This window comes from Equus asinus, chromosome 6 (genome assembly GCF_041296235.1).
Source record: "Equus asinus isolate D_3611 breed Donkey chromosome 6, EquAss-T2T_v2, whole genome shotgun sequence".
NCBI classification, from domain to species: domain Eukaryota; kingdom Metazoa; phylum Chordata; class Mammalia; order Perissodactyla; family Equidae; genus Equus; species Equus asinus.
Window position 1 is genome coordinate 6,529,589 of NC_091795.1, and position 23,829 is coordinate 6,553,417.

At 37.3% G+C, this 23,829-nt stretch overlaps 1 pseudogene; it reads right to left on the reverse strand.

Moving 5' to 3' along the window:
* Positions 1-3,429: 3,429 nt before the first annotated feature.
* Positions 3,430-15,929, reverse strand: LOC106823938 (sulfotransferase 1C3-like; annotated as a pseudogene).
* Between the last annotated feature and the right edge of the window lie 7,900 nt (positions 15,930-23,829).

A 23,829-nucleotide genomic window follows, 5' to 3' on the forward strand; every position in this document is an offset into this window, starting at 1 on the left:
TACTTAAAGCTTTGCTGGACCAGAGGTCCTGGTTCTCAGGGGAGGAATACCTCTAACAAGAGACTCAGAAATTGTTCAACTAAATTTGAAATTATGTTTACTGCCTGGTCAATTTTGCCTCTTCATGCCTGTGGAATAGCAGCCAAAAAGAAGTTCATATGTTGCCAGGGATAATTGGCTCTGATTGCTATGAGGAGACAGAGTTGGTGCCACATAATGGGGCAGGGAGGAGTATGTCTGGAGCTTGGGAGATTCACTGAGGCTCCTCTTGGTGCCTCCCTTTCTAGAATTAACCATAAATAGATAATTGTAAAAACCACAATGGGACAAAGGCGGGGTAACCAGGGAGCTCAGACTCTTCAGGAATGAAAGTCTGTGTTATCCTCCTGCAAATAACCCAGACCGGCAGAAATACCAGTCGAGGTTAAGGGAGATCTAAGGAGAAATAGAGGAGAGAGATGATGAACGTACATCAAGGCCTCAGGCCAATTTGCAGCAGCAGAAGTTATAGCTTGTTCTCCTTTGTAAGATTTTTCTTTTTTTTAATGCTTTAGAAATTGCTACTGACCTTGAAGAAGTAGGAGACAAGGTGAATTTAACTCTGGGTGCAACTGCACGTGAGTGATGCAGAGGGGGCTGTAGTGGACACTGGCGAGTGCCCACTGTTCAGTGCTCTCCTGATAACTTCCAGACACCAGCATCTGCATCTGTGTGTCTGAGGGCTTTTTCTGGAAAGCTGCTTTGCCTCTACTGGTGGCAGGATGGAAGTGCCCCAGAATTATACTCCCTAGGGGTAGCCCTCAATTAATGACTGGCAGAAGTAAAGCTTCACTCCAGCAGCTTTTAACCTTCCAATGTGAAAGTCCCAAGGCATGTGCTCTGCAGGAGTGACTTCCCTGAAGCCCTTTGTGGTGCTCATTCAGCTGCCCTCTGTGGGGTTGGTTTACCTCTCATTCTCCTGTTCCTTCCCCACTTCTCTGCCGGGGGTCTTCTCATCTCTGGGTAAACCACTTACACTCAAATTCTTGTCTCAGAGTTGGCTTCTGGAGGAGCCCCATTGAAGATATTGATGTACAAATAAAACCTGAGAAAACTAACTGAAAACTGTTAGAAGTAATGAAGGAAGTTGGTAATGTGGTCATTATATGCACACATGCATATATAAAATATACACATATAATTCAATAACTTTCTTTGATGCTAACACTAAAGAAAAAAGAAAATATAAAGAAGGAAAGAAGATCCCTTTCATGACAGCAAGAAAAATAGTAAAAAAATTTAACAAAATATGTTTATATGAATATGAAAAGAATTATTAGAGGAAGGAAATTTTACAAAAGATAAATGTGTAAAATTATATTCTATGTTTCTGGATGTGAAGATTTAATGTAAATAATCAAGAACATAAAAATTATTCTATAAACTGTAATATAATTTCAATCAAGTTGAGATTTCTTTTTTAATTTTGAGAAATATTCTAAAATTCATATGAAAGAATAATTTTTTAAACTATGTAAAAATCAACTTGAAAAAGGAAAATAAAGGAAGTGGGGATCTTACTCTATCTGAGGTTGGCACTGACGTAGATAAGTAGCTGAGTGGGAGACAATATATGTATTCATAGCTTTGGGAATAATGAAGGTAGAGTCTCAAATTGGTGGGAAATAATGTGTTATTTGATTAATGTTGCTGGGGAAATTGGAAAAGAAATTGAGTTAGCTCTGCATGTCATACTATATATGATTACAGGTTGATTTAAGATTTAAACCACAAACATCCCTAGAATGATGAATGCCTTCTTACTCTTGAAATGAATAACAAAATCCATAAAAGAAAATAATTGTAAGATTTGATTGCAAAACCTACCAACTTGAGAAAAGAGAAAATCATCTGCTTGATAAAATATAGCATAAACAATGAAGGGGGGGCAAATTAAATATATATATTCATACACAAATATATAATGTATAAACATATCCATACTTTATAAACCAGTAAGAAAAAAGACGATCACCTCAAAAGAGTAGAAGCAACAGCTAAGAACAAGCAAATCTCTCTCACACACACACAAACACAAACACACACTAAAGCATGAATTGTATATAATGGCACTAACAAACACATGAAAGAAAAATGAGAAAAATCTTTTGGCTATCAGATCAGCAAACCTTAGATAGCAATGATAATGCCTATCGTAGGGAAAGCCATGAGAAACCTGGTACTGAGACGCTCCTGCTGGGAGGGTCCACTGGGGAAACCTCTATGGGAGGCAATCTGGCGCTATCTGTGTATCAGCTGTGCCAGGTCTCAATGAGCCAGTAACCAAGACATGGCTCTGAGAGATCAAGAGGAGCTCAAACTTTCAATGTGGAAATACATGGCCGCTTTATCCTGACTCTCTATGCACTTTCCTCAAGGGGTTCTCGACTCTTTCCCAATTCTTAGCTCTATATTGTCAATATGCCCTGCTCCAAATTCATCAGCCCCGGTTATACAACAGGAACCTCAGCACTGTGCCCTTAATGCCTGCAGGGGTGTGTGAATATAATCCATTCTTCAATATAAAACAACCTTTGTAGTTGTTGGTCATGAATATGCAAGGAGTCCAAAGGGTGAGGCAGGAAATGTCTTCATTTACACCATTCAATTGCTTTTCAATTAACAGAGAATAATTTCTGAGTAGGAAAATAGGGTTCACTTTTCGTGTGGTCTCTATCCTTCTCTTCTGAGGTCTGCTTTGGATGTGGACCCCGCCTGGGTCCCCAGGGATCTTTGTTCATTATGTCTTCTCACTTCTCAAATTTCAAAGCACACTGGTCCTGTGAACCAGCCTTTAGGCCTATTGCCAATTCACTGGTGACCAATGAGTCTCTTTCATTTTTACTGCACCTTTAAGGAGTAATAGTGGCAATCTCCCCTCTGAGGGGCATATTTCAGGGGGTTGGGTTATAGGGCTGGATAGAGGCAGAACGGTGATGGCTGATGGGGAAACTTCACCCAGGGCCACCTTTCATCATCTCTTCTTCCTTACAGCAGTCTGTAGGGACTACCTGCTTTTCTTTCTTATTTAAAGTTGTCATCAAAGTTTGCTAGAGGATGGGATGATATCTCCCCAGGCTCCTTTGGCCTGGAATGTGGGGGAACACAGCACTGCTTTTTCACTGCAATCAGGTGGGAACAATAATCATGACCATGCAGAGGTTACTTTGTTCTGCACCTTAGGATCTCTGTATATTGCTCCTGATTACCTTTTGAGATGCTAATTGAAAAGTCTTTTTAGATTTCTCTAATTTTACTTCTGAGTTTAAAACTCTTCAAATTCTTCCTTTCTTCTGACGCTCTCCTGGCACTTTAGGGGGCATGTGTAGCTCTTGTCTCCATTGGGCCAGTCATCTCTCTGAGGCCTTCTGCCCAGATGGCAGCCCGCATATCAATAGAATCTCTTAGTGGCATCTCCTCAAATAACACAATATTACTTCGTCACACAAAAAGTCAGCTGTTCATTGGAGCATAGTTGAAACACTAAATTTATGATAAATCTGAGAATATAATTATTGTGAGAGTGATGCAAAATAGACTAAGTATTAAGAGAAATGGCAGTGCACAGTCAGGGTGCTTTTATCCCAGATCTCAGCTTCCAGATCAGAACCAATAAGCGATTGTTATTTGTATCAAGGAAAGATTTTACAGTTCTTCACTGCATGGTTTCTTTAATTTGAGCTCTTTTGCTTAAAAAAAATCAAATTTTAGAAAAGTAAAAATTTTTCTGCTTTCCTGTTGACTTTTTTTTATTTCAGAGGCAATTTATTTATGTATCTTTCTGTCTAGATAAATCATGATTCTGAAACCTACTTATTAGCTCTTCTCTCTTGCAAGTTAATTATTTATACATAAATACCATCAGGAGTGCTAAAAGCTCCACACCTGTGCATTGGGACTCAGAATACCTATCTCTTATTTTATTGTGAAATCTACATTAGATTGCACATGTGAATGCATCATACAATTCTTTGTTCTCACTTTGTTATGCACAATAAAAAATACCTATATTTTAAAAAATTCTCATGATGCTCATCCACTGATCTCTACTCTTCTTATTTTATTGGCTCGAGTGGAGGTCTGTTGATATTTTAAGTTGTGTTTTAGTATTGTAGCAGACTAGCTAAGCCCCTGGTGGACAGAGACTGAATGCTAATAAGCTTTACATTCGGTCCATACTTCCCCACCCAATATATTAAAAGGCAGTGTATTTGGCATAGTTTCCTATTTTCTTTCTTCTCAGATCTCTCTCCAGAAGGTCAGCGTGGTCCCTGACATCTTCTTATAATGCTCAGCAAATTTCTCATTCATGGCCAGGGTCAAATGATTCTTCCAGTCTCCAGGCATGCCTGAAGGAGAGCAAAGAAATTCACAATCCCTCAGCCCCACTCAGCCTGAGCTTCCCACCACATGGCACAAGGCACATCCTTGCTCCCTTCTTCAAATTCTGCAGGTCCCATGGAGGTGCCCTACCTGGGCCATTTTGCTCTATTTCCTATCCACTGTTGACTCTGATGCCACCCAACTCAAAGTCCACAATTGGTTACTCCCTCAGAGACAAAGAAATGTCTTACAAGGTGGCATTGCTTTTTAAACTTTTGCTGTTGGGCGAAATTTAATACAGTTAATTCCTCACAGGTAACATTTAGACAACCATGATTTTCTGCAAACTGTTGTAGCTTGGCAATCCAACCAAGGAAGAATTAACTAATTGGTCCTCTAAATTCACCTAGTGCTTTATTTCTAGTGGTTTCTTACCCCTTTGCAAGCCAACTAACTCAAAGTGCTCGATAAAACTATGGAATTCTTGATTCTAACTCACAACCAGTGAATTAGAATCCTTAAACAGGGATTATGGGTTTTCAAAGCTGATTTTGATTTAGTCAGGTCGATTGGTATTTGGGACCCACTAGTATAGTCTCCCCTTTACCCTTGATAAGAAATTTTCACATATTGAGTTATAAGGGATACGTATTCTGGTTTAAACCTGATTCGGCCTGAACTAAAGAAGCCTTACTTAGGGCCTGTAGCATACATTGTACATCTGCTTTAACCATTAAAGATATGGATGCATTAAATATCACCTCAAAGTAAAAGAATGCACTCTTTGAAGATAAGAATGCATACTTCCTTTCCTCCAACGCCAGTGTCAGTACTCCTGAAGATAAGTTTCCTTTCCCCAATATCAGGGTCACGTTGACCTACTAACCGGTAACTAAATCTCTTTGAAACGTCGATGAATATGTATCATTTGTGTGTTTAATGTATGTTCTTTGTTCTAAAAAAGTATAAAAGTGTACTGAAAACCATGCTTCTCTGGAACACTTTCTTCCTTTGTGGAGACTGCCTTCCTGGGCTAGTCCTCAGCTTGACTCAAGTAAATCTCATCTTATCTCTTTTATCTATAGAATGGTCATTGTTATTTGCATGGGCCCTCTCTTATCTTGAACTTCATGCATCTGTTTCTCAATCTATTAATCTGTTAATAAACTGTTTATTTCTACCTATAAACTGTTAATCTCTCTTTTTTTTTTAAGATGGGCACCTGAGCTAACATCTGTTCCCAATCTTCTTTTCTTCGTCGTCTTCTTCTTCTTCTTCTCTCCAAAACCCCAGTACATAGTTGTATATTCTGGTTGTGAGTGCCTCTGGTTGTGCTATGTGGGATGCCACCTCAACATGGCTTGATGAACGGTGCCATGTCTGTGCCCAGGATCCAAACCAAGAAAACCCTGGGCCACTGAAGCTGAGCGTGTGAACTTAACCACTTGACCACAGGGCTGGTCCCTAAACTGTTAATCTCTTGAGGACAGAAAGAGTGTCTCACTCATTCATTTATGCATTCATTTGCTCACTCATTCAGCAGACATTTACTGAGTTCCTATGATATATGAGGCATATGCTAAGTACTAGTGGAACAAAACTGAACACAACACTCCCTTCTGGACAATCCATTGTCTCACTGTGGAGACAGACATGAAAATAAATAGTTACAGAGCTATGTGCTAGGTGCTAAACTAGAGGTCTGAACAAAAGCAATGATGGACCACACCTGTTCAGAGGACGCAAGAGACTTTAGAGGAGAGATTATGCTTGAGCTGGGGTTTTATATTCATGAAGGACAGAAGTTCTCAAAGTGGCCAGGATCATCAACGTCACTTGCGATCCCGTTAGAAAGGCAAATTCTTGGGCCCCCCTCATACCTACTGAGTCAGAATCTCTGGTGTGGGCCCAGAAGTCAGTGTTTTCACAAGTCCTCCAGGGAACTCTGATGGATGCTCAAGTTTGAGAAGCATTGGCCCAGGCTTTTGCCAATGGGCAGGGTGAAAAGGAGTAGAGATTCTTAATTTGATTTTGTGGAGGATCAGAATTTGCCACTCCAAAAAGTTTCTCTCTGGCTTGATTATATTTAAGAACAAAGACTGAGAAAGAAACTTTGACCTTCCCCCTAACTGCCTAAAAAAATTTAAGGTAGAAGGCCTTTTCCAGGAGGCCACCAATACCATAAGATAACTATAGTATAATAAAAACTAGGTGTGGTAGACAGGGAGGAACCTAGCAAGGGCCAATTAAATCAAAGTTCTCCACATGTCCCTTTGTTTTTGCAAAGTATGACAAACCTTTGTTTACCAAATATTTGCTTTTCCATCTCCATGTGAATTGCCTTCCTCTCCTTTGAAGTCCCAAATCACTACCCTCCACATCTTCCTTTGACTTTAGCTGAAGATGGTATTTAAGGTGGTGGCTTTAGCCATCTTGGTGAGTTACTCAGTTTTCCTCAGTTTTCTCCTGTCATTCTGTCTCACCACAACTTAATTCTTAGACTAGCCAGAAGAACCTAGAGGCTAGAGGAATTGTTGTTCCTCCCCTACAATTGAAATATATCACTTTTTCCTGGAAATTAAGCTTAAAATTATTTTGGCTTATAGGGTAGAATATATTATAGAATTGAGTTAAATAAAAGAAATGTCCCCAACCTTTCCTCAAGAATTTTGAGATAGTGTCTTCACATATGTGGGAAGGGAGAGCATGGGCTTTTCTTTCATTACATCAAATGAGGTATGGTGGATGATCTTATTTATAATGTCCTCCGACAAGGTTTTCTCCAAGAATTCCAAAAGCTTGTGGATCTCATGTTTTGGATTCTGACCATAGAGGAAAACAGCTTTATGAGGAGGGGAAAAAGAAGAGCTTGGCCAATTTAAAAGACAGATTTTTGCATAAAGTGTAATTGTCAGGAGGCTTTGCTGAGTCTGACCAACGACACTCAGTGTACTTACCTTTTCTGCATCTTTGTAGAAGAGGTAGAGGACCCAGTGCTTGCTCTGTGCTACCTACGACCCTTTCACATGGTCGCACCAGGAGCCGTGAGCCACTAGAAGAGGAGGAGCACTGTTAGTTCTCAGTACCAGGGCCAAACCCAAAGAAATGAGGCAACTTACCATTCCTTTGGAATAAGCTTCTTGAACTTTTATTCAGCTTATTTAGTGAAGGGGAGGTAGTTTTCTACTAATAAAAGTTATATCAATCTTTACAGTTTAAAGCAGAGACTTATAATATATATATTTACTCTATGTGACTTTACCCACGTAGACCATTTCTTGGGACTCACCTTAAATCATTTCGGTAATAAAATATTTCACCTTGTGAAAAATCAGCATAAGTGGAGCCATTTTGAAATAGAGCCAGAGTAGTCATTTCAGAGGAACTGCATGCACATCTTACTCCTTGAACCTTTGGACTGTTTGAGCTGGGCCAGACCTTTGGGCTGGGCCAAACTAACATTGTCTTCCAAACAACTGTTTGTAAAGTTCACAGGAAAGCAGGCATCCTGCCCACAAAGACAGATGACTATCTGCTCTCTTTCTGTAGATCCAGTTGGTAAGCAGCCATGTATAGCTAAAGAATAACCTAGCTTAAATTGACAAATAATAATGTACACCTGAAATTACACAATGTTATAAACCATTAGGATCTCAATAAAATAATTGAAAAGAAAAGAATAACCTAGTTTATTAACACCTCTAGAAGATTTTTTTCCCTCTTCCTCTTCTTTTCAAGGAATTACCCTTTCCTTTTCCCATAAAAACCCTCCTATTTCACCCTGTAATTGGGACACTATTTGGGTTTCTCCTGGAATTTGTGTTCACCAGATTGCAATTCTTTGATCCCAAATAAAGACTTTGTCCCTTAAACTGGTTTCTGTTTTTGTAGGATGATAAAGTGTTCCTGGTAAACAGTGTTTAGTTCCAGATTCAACGACTGACTCAGGTAGCTCAGTCTTAGAGCTTGGGTCCTCCTGCTGTGCTCCCCTCATACCTGTGCTATGCATTTTGCAAGTGCATAATCAGAAAGAGATGCAACAACAGCAGAGAGAAAGGTACCATTGAGGGGAACTTAAGGGCTTTGCCTACTTGGGAAACAAGGGATTGATTTTCTTTTACCCATTTCATCAATTTTCATTCATTCACAGGGAAATGAATGGAAACCCTAGTTAGCTAATACTGTATTTTCAGGTCATGGCAGTGATATTTTAGTGTCCCCGATAGATTGGCACATATGGCAGCTTCCTGATTTTGGTTCTGGGCATGGTTGTAAAAACTATGTTAGCATTTTATATATATAGTATATTACATAAAGTGTATATATAATGGTATATAAGTAATTATAAAAGTAATCTTTATTGAGTCTTTGCTTTGTTGCAAGCATGATGCAAAGTGGACATAAAGTTTTGTCTGAAGGATGGTAAGAAATATTGTTCAGAGGTGAAAAGTCCACAGAGCAAGTAGGCAAGTGAGTGAAATGTTCTCTTCTGAATGAAGATGATCAGGGATGTATGTTTGTAGTTGACTTGAACCCTGACATGTATCATGCTGACTGATACATATGTCAAAGTTCTCCAAAGAAATAGAACCAATGGGAGATTTTATATACAAATGATCTGTTTTAAAGAATTGGTTTCCTCAATTGTGGGGGCTGGAAATTTTCAAATTCATAGTGCAGGCTGGCAGGCTGGAAACTCAGGCAGGATTTGATGTTACAGTCTTGAGGCAGAATTCCTTCTTTTCTGGGAAATCCGTTTTCGCTCCTAGGCCTTCAGTTGTTTGGATGAGGCCCATCCATGTTGTTGAGGGGTAACCTTCTTAAAGTCACCTGATGAGGATGTTAATTAGATCTGCAAAATACCTTCACAGAAATATCTAGATTGGTGTTTGATTGAATAACTGGGTACGACAGACAAGTCAAGCTGACACATAAAACTATCACAACATGAGATTTGAGAAGAATCATAAGAGAAGCCTGGGATCCTTCTCTCTCCTATGCTTCCTCCTACTTTGCCTACTCTCAAAAATTCTCTCATAAATATTGGGAAATCCATTCAGTTGGAGTCTTATCTAGATTTGTAATTTTTCTTATCATTAGCTGTCTCTCCTCTTTTATCTCATTTGTTTCTGAAGAAGTTGTTCTGACAGAGTCCTCTGTCTTGATTCACTTGAGTGACATACTTGATGGGGATTCTTTTTTATTGGTTTTTCCATAGACTTCTGTTTTATCCAAATTGTGTTGAGGAATTCATTTTATTTTGATCTTTTTCTTTTCTGAAGAGAATATGAATGCTGGTCAGACTTGGCTATAATGAATTCATGGGGGCAATGCAAAATGCTTCCTGATTTGGGAATTTAACTAAACTTGACCGAATAAATGGGTTGTCAGTAAGAACTCTGAAATATTGGTATCCTGACTTGTTGGCAATATCTTATTTTTGTCCTTGCCCTCTCTGTTTACCAGGAAGAGCTATTAAGGACCTACTTTCTGCTTGGAGGCAGCTCTTTGCTCAGTAAACTGGTAGATGCTGGCTTAGGGAAAGTCAGATTGCCCCAGGACTGGGACCACTTGACATCACAAAGCAGTCATTTCATTCATGGGAACTCTAATTATTTGAGGAACATTCATTATGTGGAGCAGCCATGATGTAACTTTCATCTATTTGTCTGAGTTCTTCCCACCCCAATATGACATATAATGACGTAATCTTGTTTCTAAATTAAAGCTCCATGTAAAGGAGGTCAAGACAATCTTCACATCCTAAATTGCCCCATAACACTTTAGTCTCTTCTTCTGTCTACACATTACTGTTTTCTTGAGATCTCTTCTTTTGTCAAGGTTTTGAGATCCTTATTAGTCTGGTTTGACATACGGTCAATTCTACTTGGTTGGTTTTTTGACAGGTGAACCTAAAGGGTTCAGTAGTGTCCTAAGCTGTGATCTCAGTAAGATCTACTAAGATGTGACCTCATTACTGAAGATGAGGGGCCACAACTACTAATTCTAATTAGAAGGCCCTTCTAGAGAAGACATCTAAGATTGTACATTATGGTGTATGGGAATGGCACCCTCTGCAATTATGCGGTGCACAACTTTTATGGCTGTACACAGTGGCACTGCAGCCCAATAACACAGTAAGATAAAATTAGCATGAAGTGATCCTATTCCTTCAGCTGCCCTAGGTCTTTCTGTATGAAATGTCTCCTCTTTCCCTTATTGTTCCTTATTGTCAGTTTTTGAAATCCAAGTTAAGATTTGGATACTTTTACCTTTGTCCCTACAGTTATACCCTAATATGTGCTCAACTTATATTTATATCCACTTTTGGAAAAAAAAATCTTCTACCTGTCTTTCCCAGTCTCCAGATCCCTAAGACAGGACCTGGTCACTCAGGATGGCATTCAGTACCATTCTCTGCCAGAATACCAGAGGCCCTTCTCATGGTTAGAATGTCCTGAAGGGTAGAGTACCCCAAAGTCAGTTTGCACTCACCTTTTCTAGACATGAATTTCTCACAAAATTCCTCCAAGCTCTGAGGATCATGGAATAGGAGGTCATCATGTGAAGGTGTTGTTAGTAAGACACCAGGCAATCCTTGGCACTTCTGGCCAGATAGATAACCTGAAATCAAGGAGAGAGAAGGAAGCCAGAGAAAGAAAAATAATACTGTAGAAGAGTGTTCCAAAACAATGATAACTGCCTCTTATAGGTATATATAATTTTATTGATTTACTACTTAAAAATATTGATTAAATAAACTGAGCCCATTCTTTGACCCTGCTTTGCTGATGGACATGGGGAATACAGAGACAAGGAGAGTGCCCTACCCTTAGAGTAGTCATATGTTATGTAGGAAGATGAACAAAATGTTAGGACAGTACTGTAAATAATGACTGGAATATGATATGCCAAGTACTCACAAGAGGAAAAAGTGACAGGGCATTCCTAGACATTCAGGGAGGGAACCATGAAATGGTAAGTCTCAGGTGTATCTTGACAGGGGAGAAGGAATTTTCCCAGCTTCACAACTGGGAAAGACGTGTGAAGGAGAAAGCATTTTTTGTGCATACGATCTCATTTGACTCCCATAGATGTTAGAGTTGGTAAGGAGAGAAGGGATATTTGCCTCTTTAATTGATGAATTAGCTAAGATTTACAGAATCTGAGTGACTTTACCAATAATACATGGTTAGTACATGATGGGGTCAGGGCCGGAACAGAGAAATTTGGGCATTGAATCCAGAGCTGCTTCATTACATGCACCGTGCCTGTACATATCAGCAAGACTCTCACAGAGGAATGTCTAAGACAGTGTTTCTCAAAGATTAGAATGGTTTTGCTAATATACAATATTTTTCATATTTGGGTTGCTCTTGGCTTTGCCTCAGGAATCTAGGCAAAATAAGGAAAGTGGCATGGCAAGCTGCTGATTGGGAATTTATGATCATTCATTCAACAGATACGCAGCAGACAAGTAAGCTGCTACTACGTGTCAGACTCAGTCCTTTCCTTCAAGGAACTCACAGTCAAGAAGAGGTAAGAACTCACAGACAAGAGAGGCAAGAAAAGAGAAAATTACAATGCAGTGTGATGAATACAATGATGGGACAAACACACCCACACTTATGCCAACATATATAGGTGAAATTTATCCAGCCATGAGTGGTCAAGGGAAGCTCCCAAGAGTAGGTGTTATCTATGCAAATATCTAAAGATAAGTAGGAATTAGCCAAGTAAAGATGGGAGGAGATGCTTGAGTCAGATGAATAGCACATGAAAAGGTCAAGGGTGTGAGGAAACACTGTGTGTTAAAGGACTTACAAGATTTTCAGGATGCTTTTAGCAAGAATGGAGGAGTCTGAAGAGATTGGGCTGCAAATGAAGCAGGGCCCAGGCTGCCAAAGGCCTTGAAAGTCATATAAAGAATTTGGACTTGATCTTCAATCCGTCTGTGGAAAATTTAAAGTAGAGAAATGCCTTAGTCAGATTTGTGTTTTAGAAGGATTACCAACTACAAAGAAGAAAGGCTGGAGGTGGCAAAACAAGAGGCAGGCAGACTAATTGGGAGGCAAAAAAGAACAGTGACCTCTTGGGTACAGGTGGCAGTGTTTTAGTATATTGGTTAGAAAGATACGAAGGAATTAAGTGGACTTTGTGAGAGAACAAATGTGGAGGCAAGGGAGATAAAAATGATGACAGGTTTTGAATTTGGCCAATTGGGTAGATTATGGACATAGGTGTTAGTGCCTATAAACATAGGTTCCCTATACACCATACAAGAGGGGCCAACTAAAAACTGTAACGCCAGGCTTATGGCAATGAAAGCGTTTTTGTTTCAGGAGATATCAGCTGGGAGACAAGAGTAAGCCCTCAAATTCATCTTGTTTCTTCTTGTCTCCCAGAAAGATGGGAAGCCAGGGGTGTTAAAAGTTTGTGAAGAATGTGGCTTCTTATAGAGAGTGGGGGAAGTTAGTGGCCTTGCTGGTTGGAGCTTTCCCACCAGCCTGCATTCAGCCTTGGGATGCTGTTTGCAGAAAGGAGGAGGAGCTGATAAGGAATCCAGGTGGCTGTCCTTGAGCATGTCTGTCTCCATGGCAGATAGTGGATTCTGGAGCCAGGGAGCGAGGGAATGAGCAGGGAAAGAGTGCTTTCGTTTTAATCCCATATATGCTGGGTTTAATGTAGGGGAACTGATATCAGGGCCGGCATCATAGGGAATCGTTGAAGAGAAGCAAATTCTACACTTTTGCTTCTGAGGCCAGGAGACTATTCTCTAATATTTTGGCTGAGCAAGGCAAAAGTTTTACTTTAAAAAGTGTTTCCCTCTGTTCTAGCTCCCCATCCACTCTGATTTATAACAATACAGATTATTTTGGAGAATTCGAGCAAGGAATTATCATGAAATAGGATCAAACAGAATCTTAGAAAATAGCTGTCTACAGATTCCAAGTTTATGTAATTCCCTATTTTTAAGGACTTTGTCTAGGAAAAATAGCACAATGTGTTTTTGAAAATATCTTCAATTGCATAATTTATATCACCAAGTTAAGAGAAGTTTGAAAAGTCAGCTCTTTTTACCTCACAGTTTTGTTTCCAGCAAGATGGTGTCATTAGGCGTGAAGGAGGGAGAGTTTTTAACACTCGTGTTGAAGGCATATCAAGAGCTATCTCCAAATCTAGAAAAACAATTCATATTCTTCATTTATTCTTGTTACTCTTGGAAAATCCTTGAATTTACATTTGTGTCTTATTCTAAAGAGTGATTTTATTTTATATTTTTCCCTAGGAGACAATTGAGACAATAGCTGTACATTCAGAAGGACGCATAAAGCATCCCTTCCTTCCTATTCTTCAAGCTTTTCTTTGTTTCATCTTATTCTTTGGACTCAGACTTTCAGGAAAGTTCATTAGCTCCCTCAACGAATTCTTTTAATGTCCATAACATACACCCCTCCTCTTTTTCCTCCTTCTCCCTCTCTTTTTTAAGAAATCATTCCCATTCCTTCACAATAGCTTAAAATTAATGTCTGACTCTTCCACAGATCTGAACACAGGGAAACTTTTCAATATTGCTGTATAATACTCACCAGGTTCTTAGTTATAGAGAAATAATTCAGTGAAGGGGTGTCTTTCAGTAGAAAGATGCAGCTTGGTTGCATTTTGCCTCATCACCATCATTTTGAATCATGTCTAGAATTTCCTGAATCCACGTTGTACTTGAAGATATTAGAAACAGTTCTTTAATTTTAGTCAGCTGGGTGTTCATCCTAAGTATTTAAATATTTTGAAGAAAGACAACAATATGAGAATAATTAGACATTAGAGTAATGTTGTAGAGGCAAAAGGGAGCCATTCTGTTATACCTCTCCTTAGGTAGGAGGTGGTCACAAAATTTCATGTGGGAGGACTTGGAGAAACGTTTTCATCTTTTTTTGCAAAAAATTTTAAACTTACAGAGACTTGAAAACATAACATAAAGAGCACTCCAGATATTCAAATTTTAAAAAACATTTTGCTTTATTGGCTTTAGCCTTTCTCTTATCTAGATCTATCTATCTATCTATCTATCTATCTATCTATCTATCTATCTATCTATCTATCTATCTATCTTTCTATCTTTCTATCTATCTATCATCATCATCATCATCATCATCTATTTATCAGCTATCCATCTATCTATCATGCTTGACTGAACCATTTGAAAATAAGTTGCTGATATCAGGATGCTTCATATCGAAATGCTCCAGGAGGCATCTCCCAAAATGGCATTCTCCTATTACATTTTCTATATGTTTCTTATCACATCTAATTTATAATGACTCTTTAAATCATAAAAATACTCAGTCTATATTAAATTTTCTATAATTGTCTAATAATATCATTTATAGTTTTTCTCCCCCCCCTTAGAGTTCATGGATTGTGTTAGTTTTGATGTTCTTTTTTTCCCTCTCAGCCTAGAATTGTCCTCTCATGTTTTTTCTTCATGACTGGTTTTTGAAGAGATCAGTCAGCTGTCTTGAGTATGTCCCACATTCTGGTATTTTTCTCATAGTAAGTTTAACTTGTTCCTCTGTTCCCTATATTGTCTGTAGACTAGAAATAACATCTTGATTAGGCTTGGGTAAAGCATTTTTGGCAAGAAGATTTCTCAGGCGATGCTTTATACTTCAATTTGCATCATGCCCAAAGGTCCATTGTGTCAGATTGTCCCACAGGGAGCCATGCCACTTGTGATCATTTGGTTAAGTAGGTGACTCCCATATCTCCCTTGCAAAGGTGCATATTTCCACTTGCTATTAGGAATTAAACTGTATGGTGACACTTTGGCACCACGTGACTATCCTTTCCCTCAAATTTTATCTAATTCTTTTAGGATTCATTGATGATACTGCCTGAACGAATTTTCTTTTATTTTCTTTTTGAAATACATCAATAGTGTACAAGGGTTCCCTCTTGTCCACACCCTTGCTGACATTTGTTACCTCTTGTCTTTTAAATTTTTTTCCAGCTTTATTGAGATAGAATTGACAAATAAAAGCGTAGTATTATTAAGGTTTACAATGTGATGATTTGATATACATATGTACTGTTAAGTGATTCCCACAATCAAGCCAATTAACACGTCTATCCCTTCACATAATTACCTTCTCTTTGTGGCGACAATGCTTAAGTTCTTCTATTTTGGCAAATTTCAAGTATATAATCCAGTAGAACCCCCTTATTCACAGGGAATGTGTTGGTCCAAGACCCCCAGTGGATGCCTGAAACTGTGGATAGTATCGAACCCTATGTGTACTATGTTTTTCCTATACATGCCTACTATGATAAAGTTTGATTTTTAAATTAGGAACAGAAAGAGATTAACAATAACTAATAATAAAATAGAACAATTATAACAATGTACTGTAATAAAATTTACCATAGATCTTAGTCACCTCCACATATGATTTTTTTCTCTTCATTAGGTTGAGAACGTTCATCTTTTCACATAAAGGCAGCACTTCGTGGCTTCTTGTTGGCATATCTGAATTTCCAGCATCCCTACTCTTGCTCTTTGGGGCCATGATTAAGTAAAATAAGGGTTACATGAACACAAGCCCTGTGATATTGTGACAGTTGATCTGATAACTGAAAGACATCTACTACGTGGCTGGCTAACAGGTACATAGCGCATATGGCATGGATATGCTGGACAAAGGGACGATTGATGTCCCAAGTGGGATGGGGTAGGATGGTGCAAGTTTTCATCACAGTACTCAGAATGGCACTCAATTTAAAACTTATGAATTGCTTATATCTGTAATTTTCAATTTAATATTTCTAGACTGTGGTTGACTGAAACCGTGGAAAGCAAAACTATGGATAATAGGAGACTCCTGTACAGTGTTATTAACTATAGTTACCATGCAGCACATTAGATCCTCAGGACTTATTCATCCTATAATTGAAAGATTGTACCCTTTGACCGACATCTCCCTATTTTTCTCATCTCCCAGACCCTGGAAACCACCATTCTACTGTTTGTTTTCATGAATACAACTTTTTTAAAGCTTCCACATATAAGTAATACTATACAGTATTTGTCTTTCTGTCTCTTGCTTATTTCACTTAGCATAATGTCCACTGCCTGAACTAATTGTCATTGTGGGTTGCAAGTTATTAAGTTTCTAATCTCATCGTTTTATCTCTACATATTAGGTAAATCTTATGTAAAGAATTTCCCCCCATTAACTGGGGAAGAAATATATTCCTTTAAATTATTTTCTTTAATTACTCTTTTAGAGTAAGAGGTAAATATGTGCCAACTTCAATAGTGGTAAATAAGTTTGTTTTCTTCTTTTTTCTTTTACTTATAGTCTCATAAGTTTTTTGATTGTGGTGAAAATTACATACAAGAGAACAAACTCATTTTAAATGTGTAATTTGATGAATTTTGACAAAGGTGTACACCCGTGTAACCATGAACCTTGCATCTATTTGTAGTCAGTAATCTCCCATCCTCACTTCTGGTCCAGACAACCACTGATCTGTTTACTGTTGCTATAAACTAGTTTTGCACATTCCAGAATTTCATATAAATGGAATCACACAACATGTACTTATGTGTCTGACATCTTTCATGCAACATAATGATTTTGGGATTCATCCACATTGGTGTGTGTATCTGTAGTTTATTCCTTTTTATTGTTGAGAACTCAATTTTATAGACATACTGCAATTTATTTATTCATTTATATGTTGATGGACACTTGGGTTGTTTCCAGTTTTGGCGTATTTTGAATAACGCTTCTATAAACATCTATGTAAATGTATTTGGGTGAACATAGGTTTTTATTTTTCTTGAGTCAATCCCTAGGAGTGGAATTCAGCTTCACCAGTACTTAGTATTTTCATTCTTTTAGCCATTATAATGGGTGTGTATTTCATTGTAGTTTTAATTTATATTTGTGTCATGATTAATTATGTTGAATATCTTTTTCAGTGTTTATTGATCATTAGTAGAGCTGTTTTGGTGAGTTTTTTTCACACTTTTTTACTTTTTATTTTCTTAGTGGAGTTTTTAGAAAATAGAAGTTCTAATTTTGATGAAGTCCAGTTTATCAGTTTTCTTTTATGGTTAGTGGTTTCTATGTTATCTAAGATATTGTTGCTTAACTTAAGGTTTGAAGATTTTCTTCTATGTATTCTTCTGTAAGTTTGATAGATTTAATTTTTTTCTTCTTCTTTTTTTTTTTTTTTTGGTGAGGATGATTGGCACTGAGCTAACATCTGTTGCCAGTCTTCCACTTTTTGCTTGAGGAAGATTGTTACTGAGCGAACATCTGTGCCAATCTTCCTCTATTTTTTGTACGTGGGATACCACCACAGCATGGCTTGATGAGAGGTGTGTAGGTTCGTGCCTGGGATCCTAACCTGTGAATGCTGGGCCTCCAAAGGAAAGCCCCCTAACCCAACCATGATGCCGCCAGGCTGGCCCCTATAGCTTCAATTTTTATGTTTAGGTATCTGATCCATTTCATCTTGATTTTCTTGTGTGAGGTATGAGGTAAGTGTCAATCATCTACGCCAATACCATACTGTTTTGATTGCTGAAGCTGGAAGTCTTGACATCAGATAATGTAATCCCTCCAAATTTGTTCTTCTTTATCAAAAATATTTTGGCTGTTCTAGGGCATTTGCACCAAGTAAATCATAGAACCATTTTGTTAGATGGTGATTGAGATTGCATTAAATCCATATATCAATTTTGGAAGAACTGGTGTTTTAACAATATTGAGTCTTTTGATCCATAGTAATGGTGACTCTTTATTTAGGTCTTTTAAAATTTCTCTCAGTAGTGTTTTTATGTATGAATCTTTTATGGTTTTTGTTAAATTTCTTTTAAATTCAGGTATAATTAACATATAACATTATATTATTTTCAGATGTACAATATAATGATTTGATATTTGTATGTATTGCAAAATGATCACCACAATAAGTCTCCTTAACATCCTTCACCATACATAGTTACAAAATTTCTTTTTCTTGTGATGAGAACTTTTAAAATTTACTCTCTTAGCAACTTTCAACTATACAATGCAGTATTATTCAGTACAGTCACCATGCTGTACATTACATCCCCAAGACTCACTCAGTTAATAACTGGAAATTTGTTCCTTTTGATCCCCTTCACCCATTTTATACACCTCCCGCTCCCCACCTCTGACAACCACCAATCTGTTCTCGGTGTCTTTGAGCTTAGGTTTGTTATTGTTGTTGTCTTTTTAGATTCCACATATAAATGAGATCCTATAGTAACTGTCTTTCTCTGTATGACTCATTTCATTTAGCATAATGACTTGAGGTCCATCCTTGTCACAGACAGAGGATTTCCTTCTCTTTTATGACTGAATAATATTCCATTATATACATTAATATATTAATATAATATATAATAATATTCCTTTATAGATACACATGCACACCCCACATTTTCTTTATCCATTCATCCATCAATGGATACTTATGTTGTTTCTATATCTTGGCTATTGTAAATAATGCTGCGGTGAACATGGGGGTGCATATATCTTTCTGAGTTAGTGTTTTTGTTTCTTCAGATAAATACCCAGAAGTGGAACTGCTGGATAATGTGGCAGTTCTATTTTTAATTTTTTGAGGAAATTCCATATTGTTTTTCATAGTGGTTGCACCAGTTTGCTTTTCCATGAATTGTACAAGGGTTCCCTTTTCTCCATATCCTGACCAACATTTATTATTTCTTGTCTTTTGAAGGTGGTCATTCTAATAGGTGTGAGGTGATATCTCGTCATGGTTTTGATTTGCATTTCCCTGATGATTAGTGATGTTGAGCACCTTTTCATGTGCCTGTTGGCTATTTGTGTCTTCTTTGGAAAATGTCTATTCAGGTCCTCTGCCCAGTTTTTAAAATCAGATTGTTTCTTTTGCTGAGTTGTACAAGTTTTTATGTATTTTGGATATTAACCCCTTATAAGATACATTACTTGCAAATATTTTCTCCCTTTGGCAGGTTGCCTTTTCATTTGTTGGTTTCCTTTTCTGTGCAGAAGCTTTTCAGTTTGATGTAGTCCCACTTGTTTATGTTTGCTTTTGTTATCTTTGCTTTTAATTTCAAATCCAAAAAGTCATTGCCAAGGCCACCGGACCTTACTGTCTATGTTTTGTTTTAGGAATTTTATGGTTTCAGGTCTTATGTTCAAGACTTTAATCCATTTTGAGTTAATTTTTGCATATTGTATAAGAGAGTGATCCAGTTTCCTTCTTTTCATGTGGCTGTGCAGTTTTTCCAACATCATTTATTGAAGAAACTATCCTTTCCCCATTGCATCGTCTTGGCTCCTTTGTCATAAGTTAATTGACCATATATGTATATGTATATTTCTGAGCTATCTCTTCTATTCCATCTGTTTTTATGCCAATACCATACTGTTTTGATTACTATAGTTTTGAATCAGGGAGCATGATGCCCCAGCTTTGTTATTCTTTCTCAAGTTTGCTTTGGCTATTTGGGATCTTCCATAGTTCCATACAAATTTTAGGATTGTTAGTTCTATTTCTGTGAAAAACGCTGTTGGAATTTTGATAGGGATTGCATTGAATCTGTACATTGCTTTGGATAGTATGGGCATTTTAACAATATTAATTCTTCCAATCTGTAAGCACAGAATGTTTTTCTCTTTTTTTGCATGTTTTTCAATTTTTTTCATCAATGTCATGATTTTCAGTGTACAGATCTTTTACCTCCTTGGTTAAATTTCTTCCCAGGTATTTTATTCTTTTTGATGTGATTGTAAATGGAATTGTTTTCTTAATTTCTCTTTCTGATAGTTCATTATTAGTGTATAGAAATGCAACAGATTTTTGTATATTGATTTTGTATCCTGCAAGTGTTTTTTCTTATTTTTTTGGTGAGGAAGACTGTCCCTGAGCTAAAATTTATGCCAGTCTACCTCTATTTTGTATATGGGATGCTACCACAGCATGACTTGATGAGCAATGTGCAGGTCTGTGCCCAGGATCCAGACCCACAAACCCCAGGCCACTGAAGCAGAGTGTGTGAACTTAACCACTATGCCACAGGGCCAGCCTTCCTGCAACTTTATGAATTTGTTAGTTTTTTTGGTGCAGACTTAGGGTTTTTTATATATAATATTTTGTCATATGGACATAGTGACAGTTTTACTTCTTTATTTTTGATTTGGGTAGCTTTTATTTCTTTTTCTTGACTAATTGCTCTGGCTAGGATTTCCAATACTATGTTGAATAAAAGTGGTGAGAGTGGGCATCCTTGTCTTGTCTCTGGTCTTAGAGGAAAAGCTTTCAGCTTTTCACCAATGCATATGACGTTAGCTGAGGGCTTGTCATACATGGCCTTTACTATGTTTAGGTACATTTCCTCTCTATTTTCTTTGTTGAGAATTTTTATCATAAATGGGTATTAAATTTTGTCAGATGTATTTTCTGCATCTGTTGAGAAGATTTTTTATCCTCCACTTTGTTAATGTAATGTATCATGTTGATTGATTTGTGGATGCTGAACTATCCTTGCATCCCTGGAATAAATCCTGTGTGATCATGGTGTATAATCCTTTCAATATATTATTGAAGTCAGTTTGCTAATATTTTGTTGAGGAGTTATGAATCCATGTTCATCAGGGAAATTGGCCTGGATTTTCTTTCCCTTCGGCATCTTTGTTTGGTTATGTTATCAGGGAAAGGCTGGCTCAGTAAAAATGAGTTGAACGTTTTTCCTCTTTTAGTTTTTGCAAGAGTTTGAGAAGGTTTGTATTCTTTGAGAATTTGTTAGAATTCACCAGTAAAGTCATCTGGTCCTGGACTTTTACTTTTTGGGAGTTTTTTGATTATTGATTTAATTTCCTTAGTATTAATTAATCTGTTCAGATTTTCTATTTCTTCATGATTCAGTCTTGGTAGGTTGTATGTTTCTAGGAATTAATTCATTTTTCCTATGTTGTCCAATTTGGTGGCGTATATTTGTTCATAGTACTCTCTCATAATCCTTTGTATTTCTGTGGTATCAGCTGTAACATCTTCTGTTTCATTTCTGATTTTACTTAATTGAAGCTGCTCTGTGTTTTCCCTTGTGAGTATAGCTAAAGATTTGTCGTTTTTGTTTATCTTTTCAAAGAAATAGCTCTTAGTTTCATCGATCTTTTCTACTGTCTTTATAGTTTCTATTTCATTTATTTCTGCTCTGATCTTTGTTACTTCCTTCCTTCTTCCGACTTGGGGCTTCATTTGTTCTTCATTTTCTAGGTCCTTCAGGAGTAATGCTAGGTTGTTTACTGGAGATTTTTCTCATTTCTTGATGTAGGCATATTTTGATATGAACGTCCCTCTTAGAACTGCTTTTGCTGCATCCAATAAATTTTGGGGTTTTTTTTTCCATTTTCATTTGTCTCAAGTTTTTTTTAAAGGAAGATTAGCCCTGAGCTAATGGCTGCCAATCCTCCTCTTTTTGCTGAGGAAGACTGGCCCTGAGCTAACATCTGTGTCCATATTCCTGTATTTTATATGTGGGATGCCTACCACACCATGGCTTGTCAAGTGGTGCCATGTCTGCACCCGGGATCCAAACCGGCAAACCCTGGGCCATCAAAGCAGAATGTGTGAACTTAACCGCTGCACCACTGTGCCAGCCCCTCAAGTTATTTTTTGATTTCTCTGTCAATTTCTTCTTTGACCCATTGCTTGTCCAGTAACATGTGGTTTAATTTCTACATGTATGTAAAATTTTCAGTTTCTTCTTGCAATCAATTTCTAGTTTCATACCATTGTGGTAGGAAAAGATGCTTGACATGGTTTCAATCTTCTTAAATTTATTAAGACTCATTTTGTGCACAAACATATTATCTATCCTGGAGAATGTTCCATTTGTCCCTGAGAAGTACGTGTATCCTGTTGTATTTGGCTGGAATGTTCTGTATATATCTATTAAGTCATCTGGTCTAACATGTCATTTAAGGTTGATGTGTCCTTATTGGTTTTCTGTTTGGATGATCTATCTATTTATGACCATGGGGTATTAAAGTCCCCTACTATTATTGTATTGCTGTCTATTTCTCCCTTGAGGTCTGTCAATATTTGCTTTATACATTTAGGTACTCCTATGTTGAGTGCATAAATATTTACAAGTGTTATATCCTCTTGTTGGTTTGACCTCTTTAGTATAGTGTAATGCCAATCCTTGTCTCTTAGTGCAGTCTTTGTTTTAAAGTCTATTTTGTTTTGCATAAGTATAGCTACCTCAGCTTTTTTTGGTTTCCATTTGCATAGAATATCTTTTACTACTCCTTCACTTCTGGTCTGTTTGTGTCCTTACATCTGAAGAGTCTCTTGTGGGTAGCACAGAGGTGGGTCTTTTAAAAGAAAATCCATTCAGCCACTCTGTCTTTCGATATAAGAATTTAATTTATTTACATTTAAAATAATTATTGGTAATATATACTTATAATTTTGCTAATTGTTTTCTGCCTGTTTTATAGTTTCCCTCTGTCCCTTTTTTCTTCTCTTGCTCTCTTCCTATGTGGTTTGATGAATTTTTTTTAGTGGTATGCTTAGATTCCTTTCTCTTTATATTTTGTGTATCTACTAAAGGTTTCTGCTTTGTTGTTACCATGAGGCTTACATATAACAACTTATAATAGTCTATTTTAAGTCCATAACTTAAGTTTGAACACATTCTAATGCTCTACATTTTTACCCTTTCTCCTATGTTTTCTGTTTTTGTTTTTTGCTGAGGAAGATTTGTCTTGAGCTAACATTCACTGCCAGTCTTCCTCTTTTTTTTTGCTTGAGGAAGGTTGGCCCTGAGCTAACATCTGTGCCAATCTTCCTCTATTTTGTATGTGGGTGACTGCCACAGTGTGGCTGATGACTGGTGTAGGTCTGCACCAGGGATCTGAACCCGCAAACCTGGGCCACTGAAGCAGAGTGTGCCAAACCCAACCACTATGCCATAGGGTAGGCCCCTTATGTTTTCTGCTTTTGATGTCATATTTTTCATCTTTTTATCTTGTGTATCCCTTAACTAATTATTGTAGTTACAGTTATTTTTTTCTATTCTTGTCTTTTAATCTCCATACTAGCTTTATAAGTGATTAATTCACAACTTTTGCTAAATATTTACCTTTACCAGTGAGATTTATACTTTCATAAGTTTTCTTGTTACTAATAAACTCCCTTTATTTTCTGCTTAAAGAAGTTCCTTTAACATTAATTGTTAGGCTAGTTTAGTAGTGAGGATTTCCTTTAGGTTTTGCTTGTCTGGAAAACTCTTTCTCTCATCTTTAATTCTGAATGACAACTTTGCTGGGTAGAGTATTTTGGTTGGAAATGGTTTTTTCCCCATCCCTTTGAATATATCATGCCAAGCCCTTCTGGCTTTCAAAATTTATTTTGAAAAATCTGCTGACAGTCCTA